The following is an 8261-nucleotide window of genomic DNA, read 5'->3' on the forward strand; positions in this document are numbered from 1 at the left end:
CCCTGGATTGAAACTGCCCACTTGAGATTTCCCCACAGGAGCCCTCCGGAAAACTGACTTCGGGGAACAAATTGATCGACTTTCGGGGGACGCAGGTGTAGCATATTTGGTATCAAAGCTAATTTGAGTTGGTTGGGTTCATTAAATCAGATGTGTTTTTAGAGTGATTCACTCTAAATATAAACATCTTTATTCTACCAAGTTTTGCGAAAGGTCAAATAAGCTCATGTTATTTCTGTTGTAATTTTGCTGCCAAAAGATGGCTTACAATGATTAATTTTGTCTCATAGAGTTCTCATGAGTAATCGCTGGGACCACTTTTAACATCTTTGAGGGGCGCCCGGGGTGGGTCAGTCGGTTAAGTGTCCAACTCGTAGTTTCAGCTCAGGTCATGATCTCACGGTCTGTGGGTTCAAGCCCTGCATCGGGCTCCATGCCGACAGAGTGGAGTGTGGAGACTGGAACCTGCTTCAGATTCTGTGTCTCCCTTTCTCTCTGCCCCTCCACAGCTTGAGCTTTCTCTCTCTCTCTCTCTCTCTCTCTCTCTCTCTCTCTCAAAAATAAATAAACATTAAATTTGTTTTTAAATCTTTGGGAACTTGAAACTTTTTTTAATATAATTTATTATCAAGCTGGCTTGTTCATTTTAGCCACTCTGACTGGTGTGAGGTGATATCTCAGTGTGGCTTTGATTTGTACTTCCCTGATGATGAGTGATGTTGAGCATCTTTCATGTGTCTGTTGGCCATCTGGATTCTTCTTTGGAAAAGTGTCTACTCATGTCTTCTGCCCATTTCACAGAACTTGCATATCCCGTAAAACAGTGCTGTGTATATGTCCCAAATTACTCAAAAAATATAACTGAAGTAATGAAAGATTTAGGTAAACACATCATAGCTATAGATGCCCTAACTGTAGATACCTTTAGCAATTGGCTAAATTCAATACCATCCAAATGGAAGTATACAATATTAAGCATTGCTATGTTTCTTGTTCTCGTTGGTTGTTGTTTGATTTTTCGCATCTTGTCAAGCAGGAGCTGGCACTATTCATACTAGCTTGGACATGCCCCCTTCGGTGGAAAAGCTGGAAACAAGAGTCTCCAACTGTGTGAGAGTCCTTCCATTCCAAACTCCCTACATTGTCCCTGATCAGCAGACAGTGGACACAGAAGATGGACCTTTGTCCCTAATTCCACAGATATGGAATGATGAGATTGACAGTGGGGAATTGAAGCCACTGCCTTGGCCCCTCTTGCCAACCTAGTAGTCTTTATACTTTAGCGAGCACTCTGAGCCTATGTGATCGATGAATTAAACCTTTCTTTGTATACCTATAGATCATGCATTCTTTCCTAGAGAGAACAGAGCACTTCTGCTAGTCACCAGGCTCTCTCACACAACCTCTCCTGGGTCCCAAAGAACCAGACTATCTTTCACAGCCTCCCCCACTTACCTAGGAACCAAATCTTCTATGCGCTGCCCCACCCCCAGGCACCAAGGAACTAGGACTTCTTGCAAAACCCCAGAGCACTGAGATAACTTTGTAGCTGGCATCATTGAGTCTGCCTGTAATCAAGAAATGTCACAGGCCACTGAACTCCCTCAACTGATTAAACCCCTTCATATCTCTGGGCTAGGCAGAAATGGCTTTTGGACAATAGTCTGCCTTCTCCCCAAGTGGCCAGCCTCCTGAATAAAGCTCCTATGCCTTTTCAATCAAAACTCACCTCTTGAGTATTGGCCTCAATATTGAGGGATGGGTAGCCAAATTTGGGGTTAGTAACAGCTGGACTGTAAAACGAGCCTCAATACATGTGAAGGGATTGAAATTATGGAAGTAAACCATAATGGTATCCTTCCCTATACGGTAAAACCTTGGATTGCTGGTAACTTCTTCTGGGAGTGTTCTGCAAGACAAGAAAATGTCTCTAATAAATTTTAACATAATAAACAAGTGATGTATTGCAATATGAGCAGTATGTGATGCTGAATGTACTCAGACCGTACGTGATCGTACAGGAACATACGTGATCATAACTGAGCCAGTGGTTCTTGAAATTCTCTTTGATATACAAGTACTTTGGAGTATAAGCATGTTTCTGGAACAAGTTATGCCCACAAATGAAGGTCTGACTGTATATGAAATGTCCAGAATGGGTAAATCCATATTATAGGAAGTAAATTAGTGGTGCCCAGCAGCTGGAAGCAGAGGGGAATAGGAATGCCTTTTCTTTTGGGGGAACCGAAAACATCAGGATTAGAAAGTGGTTATGGTTGCACAACTCCAACCACTAAGAACAGATTGGCCAACAGCTGAATGCCACCAGGTGACTTCAACTTGTCCCTTGTAGAGGAGGATAATCACCTGAGCTCTCTCTGAATTTCTGACTCTCAAAATCATTAGACGTAGTAATGTGATTAATATCTTAATCCATTAAATTTTGGGGTAGTTTGTTACATAGTAGTAGATTCTGGGACAGAATTTGGTATCTAGAATTAGGGTGTTGCCATAACACACCAAAGCTGTATGGTAATGTCTTGGGACCAAGCAGTAGACAAAAGCCCAAAAGATCTTAAGGAAATTGTGGATGAGAAGGTGAAGGAAAGAGCTACAGAAAGCTTTAAAACAGGGGTCCAGGTTATATACTGGCAGAACACGAATATGCTGCATATCAATTTGGCTTTTCTTTTTTTTTTAACATTTATTTATTTTTGAGACAGAGAGAGAGAGAGCATGAACAGGGGAGGGTCAGAGAAAGAGGGAGACACAGAATCTGAAACAGGCTCCAGGCTCTGAGCTGTCAGCACACAGCCCGACACGGGGCTCGAACTCACGGACCACGAGATCATGACCTGAGCCGAAGTCGGCCATTTAACCCACTGAGCCACCCAGGCGCCCCTCAATTTGGCTTTTCAAGATGGCTCCTAAGAATCTTACATTTATTGTCCCAAATTAATATCACTTGCGGCTAAAGGTAAATAAGGTCTTCTTTCATAAGGAAATTTGGCTATGTCAGGGCACCTGGGTGGCTCAGTCGGTTAAGCGTCAACTTCGGTTCAGGTCATGATCTCGTGGTTCGTGAGTTCGAGCCCCACGTCAGGCTCTGTGTTGACAGCTCAGAGCCTGGAGCCTGCTTCAGAGTCTGTGTCTCCCTCTCTCTCTGCCCCTCTCCCACTAGCACTGTGTCTCTCTCTCAAAAATAAATAATCCTTAAAAATTTTTTTTAAAAAGCAATTTGGCTACATATTTTGTCTAATGCAGTGTATTACAGTGACACACGGGAGGTCCCCAAAGTTTTTAAGGGAACTGTATCTTGAAAAAAATGCAGAGACCGTAGCAAACTATTTACAATCGCCAAAAGGTGTAAAGAACCTAAATGTGCATGAATGGAGAAATGGATAAACAAATTACGATATACACTTACAAAGAAATATTATTCAGCCACAAAAAGGAATGAAGTATTGATATACATAGTAATGTGGATAACTCTCAAAAACAGTATGCTAAGTGGGAAGAAGCCAGACACTAAGAGTAAAATATTCTATAATTCCTGTATTAAAATTTTGTAGATAAATCCCCAAAGACACAAAGCAAATGGGTGGAGGCGTTGGGTCAAGATGGCGACACAGGAAGATCCCAAACTCACCTCCTCCCACAGACATATTAAGTCTACAGCTACATACGGAACAATTTCCTTTGAGGGAAAACAAAACAAAACAAAACAAAACTAGAGGCCAGCTAAGCAATGACTATAACTTCAACAAACTAGAAGAAAACCACATCACTGGGACACAATCTCTCCACATAGACCCCACTCCTGACATGGCAACCTACAACTGGGAAGGAATTCAAAACCTAGAGCTTCCCCCTGATGAGTGAAGGGTTTGAACCCCACACTGGGCACCCAAACTTTTAAGATGTATGCCTGAGAGATGAACCCCCTGAAACATCTAGCTTTGAAAACCAGTAGGGTATGTCTACTGAGATCAACACTGTAGTCATCTAAGAAATGGCTCTTATAAAGCTGTGCGCCCTCCTACTCTTGTGCCCCAGGCCCAGCTCAGAGACAGCTGATTCTATGCAGATTTTAAGTGGAAGAGGCTCATTTGAGTACAATGAAGCAATGGCCTGAGGGGCAGGCTTCTGGTTTGACACGCACCTAGTGGCCTAAGGAAGAGCCTTCAGGTAACAGAGGCCAGTGGACGAAATTTTTGTGCTCTCTCTACCTCACTCACGCTTGCTGGTAAAGGGAGCTATTCTTGAAAGCCGGTGGAAGAGGGACCCGGTAGGTACTACAAGAATGATTTGCTGAACAGTCATCCACAGCACAATGTGAAAGAAGGAAAGGGTACTGAATGAACCCATGGATCTGGGCTTCCAAAATCCCACTGCAATCAATTAAATATAAAAGTGAGACAAAACGTGGAGAAGCTCTGGAGGCAGAAAAATTTCCTATATACTAGAGACGTGGAAATTAGCCCCTGCCTCTCTGTCTTCACACCCACCGCTGCAGCCATGAAAAGTAGGTGGACAGATTTTTCTCGAACAAGCCCAGGACAATCCTGACATTTGAAACTCAGAAACTGGATCCACTGGGAACAAAATCCACCTGCAATAGGAGAAACTGGTTGTGCCATGTGTATCCAAGCTTCACTTTGTAGCACTGTTGGAGGAATAAATAAAATACTGCGCCAAAGATGGCCGATGGGACTAAAACAAGCTCTAGTCTCTGGCTTGGAGACCCCTCTTCCGGGTTCTTCTTGCCCTGATTGTCTCGTGCGCAAAACCGCCCCCCCCCCCAAACATGGAGGCTGACAACTATAAATCACCCTTCCCTCTTGCATTCTGTCCTCAGATCTTTGGAGAAACCATCTCCTCTGAGCCCACCGGTGTTAAATAAATCTCCGATCCACCAAAATCTCCAAGTGCTGCTTAGTTTCTCCACCAGCGTTCCAGCCTGGTTCCCTAACAGCACCAGGTTATTTTTAAAAATAGTATCAAAAGAAAATACAAGTATTTTAGTAGAGGAAAAAAAAATAGGAAACTATAGGGGCACAGCCATCTTTGATTAAGAAAAATCTTTCTCAGCATGACACCAAGGTAAGACTCCACAAGGGAAGTGATTGATAGAACTAAGCACATAAAAATGTAAATTTCTGTGTGACAGACAATCCCATGAGAAAGCTGTAGGACAAATGGAACTCCAGAGAAATGTTTGCAAGACTTCTGACAGAGGGGCGGCACATTTGAGTCGCAAACACTTCTTACAAATCAATAAGAAAAGTATGAACGCCCTAAAGAAAAATAGGAAAGTAAGCATCAATTGTCAGTCATCATTAGACAAAGACATTCAAGTTGAAACAATAAGGAGATGTCATTTATACATCTAGGATTGCCAAATGTTTCGAGATTAATAATACCTTTAGTTGAGGTGCTTGTGGGACAATGGACTTAATTCGTATATACTTACGGAAACGTAAATCCTTCTTAGGAGGAAAGAGGCAGTAAGAATCTGAACATTGCATGTATATCCTTTGCCCAGACTGGGGATTTTTCCTTAAGCAAAAATATACACAGAAGTGTATGTGGTGCCAAAGAGCTCATAATAGCATCAAACTGAAAAATCTCCACGGCTCTCTAAGTATATAGCTATGTGCGAGACAAAGATCCTAAAATGGTACTGATCTTGTAACTTTGGGAACATGAAGAGGCCATGGGGGAGAAAGAGGCCGGTGGCAGGGGGCAGAGGCAGGTAGTTAACACGAGGATTAAGATTACCTGTCACCTTCTGCTCTCTACGTCAGCATCCCTACAACAAGACCCTTTCCTCCTGGTCATGAAGATACCTTACGGGGATTCATTAAAAGAAGAACAAGTTGGGAACAGAGTTCTTCTTAGGCCGATTCTTCCTTTACGTAAAGTATCAATAAGGCTTGGTTTTATCACATTTCGAGGTCCTATAGAGTTGGTAAAGCAAAAGTCCAGATTGGAAAAATCAGTATTTGCAATACACACTTGAAGAAACATACATCTCATCTCGACAGCATGATCACAAAGGAAACCGTAAAAATCATTTGCTCCAAAGGAAAACACGTATGTTAAATAATTCTAAATGGCGATTATGGGCTATCTTTGCATCTCTTACAGAGAGCTTAAAAATATCCAGCCTACTTTTTACTTACCTTGTATATCTTATCATGCCAAAAAAAAAAATACAGAGCATAAAATGTACCACCTTAGCCATTTTCTACAGTACACAGCGCGATACTGTCATAGGTATTCACATTGCTGTGCAACCCATCTCCGGAATGTTTTTATCTTAGGAAACCAAAACTCTAGAGCCAGTAAAAAATAAATAAATAAAACCTCCCCATTCCTCCTCCCCAGAAGCCCCTGACAACTACCATTCTACTCTCTGATTCCGTGAATTTGACTCCTCCGGCTATCTTCCGTAACTGGAACCATAACGTATTTGTATTTTTGTGGCTGGTTTATTTCACTTCCATAATGTACTCAAGGTTCATCCTTGTTGCGGCATGTGTGAGAGTTGCCTTCCTTTTTATTACCCTTCCACTGAAAGGGTAAATAATATTCCATTGTATGTAGGTACTACATTACCAGATAATAAAAGGAATCAAACATATGAACATGCAAAAGCTTTAATCAAAGGTAGTATGATGTAGATATAAAAATATTGCACACACATTGAGCTACGGTGGCTTCAACTCAATAGCAGAGTTCGGTTTTTTGTCTTCAATATTCTGCCTACAATGACTTCTGCTTCTTTCAGTGCTGTACCCAAGCTCTTCTCAGACAAGTTCAATCAATCCTCCCCTGATTTTAAGGAAAGCTAATATTCATAAAGATTATTTAATAATACCAGTATGTAGAAATTACTAGTGCAACTCAAACTTTAAATATAATCTGTAGTATCTCAAGTAAATACTCCCAGGAAAGACCATAAAATAAGAAGCTGAACCAGCAAGAATATAAACTTGAATATGAAAAGAGATGAAATTTATTCTCTCCAGATATTTTTGTGATAGCAATTGATATAGCAGATAAAACACAGGTTTATTGGGCAAATGTTATCTAATATTTAATATAGCTCTCTGTATTTTCCCATAAACAATTATTATTTTACATCTTTCAAGCGTTTTAATTATACTTTTACATCTCTTCTCTCATTTTGTTTTTAGCCACAAAGATTTTAGGATTCTAATTATCATTACCAGTTTGCCCAAGAAAATATTTATGCACACGTTGGCTAAGTTATGCTCGACCATTTACGTGTTCATAGATTCATCCAAAAATATTTAATCTAGCATCCATTACTGTTCATTGTTATCGTGGTGGGCACTAAGAAGGCAGAATCGAATGGGATAGTCTTACTTTAGCACATTCATGTTGAGGTTCACATTTATTTGGTATATTTGATCCTTACCTGCATCTAAATATTCAATGCTAATTAACACTGATATCAGACTAATATCTGATTAAACCACTCAAGACATATTTATATAGTCTGGTGCCGTAGCAGGCATGCAGAAATCAGTGACCACAAGATAGACATTGACCCTGCCCAAAATGAATCTTCAGTATCATGAAGAACACAATTATTAAACAAGCCTAATCATTATAATATACACCGTTATAGATTATTATATTGTTATGTATTATATATTGAAGGGGGAGTTATATATATATTATATATCATATGCATATATATGTATTATATATCATGAGAGAGGAGTATAAGTATTGTGTGAGACTTTCAAAACAAGTGTAGATTTCAAAAAGGACCCAGGAGTGAATAAAGAGTTAGCTGAGACAGGTCACAGAAATAGGAGTTGGTCAAGTAAAGAGTAAAAACGATTGAAGAATGTGGAATATTCTAGGAAGAGGGAGGAAAGAATTTGAAATAACTAAAAAATACAACATGGCTAGAGGGTAGGATGAGGGGAGGGGCGCCTTCGGGAGGCTGAAGAGGAAAACAGACATAGCTCAGTAAAAGGGCTGGGAATTTCAAGGGAAATGGGAAGCCTTTGAAGGGTAAGGTACCAGTGAAATCATAGGGTCATATTTTCATTGTTTTGCAAGATCACTCTGGACGATGAGTGGAAGAGAGTCCAGACAACCAATATTTAAGCACGAGTGTTTTTAGAATGAGATGACTTTGGGTTCACCTCCTCAATTACGATTTTTCCCGAATCATTTGCCCTCCTTTGAACCCCAGTTTTCTCACCTGGAAACTACAG

This window comes from Panthera leo, chromosome A1, assembly GCF_018350215.1.
Source record: "Panthera leo isolate Ple1 chromosome A1, P.leo_Ple1_pat1.1, whole genome shotgun sequence".
NCBI lineage: Eukaryota > Metazoa > Chordata > Mammalia > Carnivora > Felidae > Panthera > Panthera leo.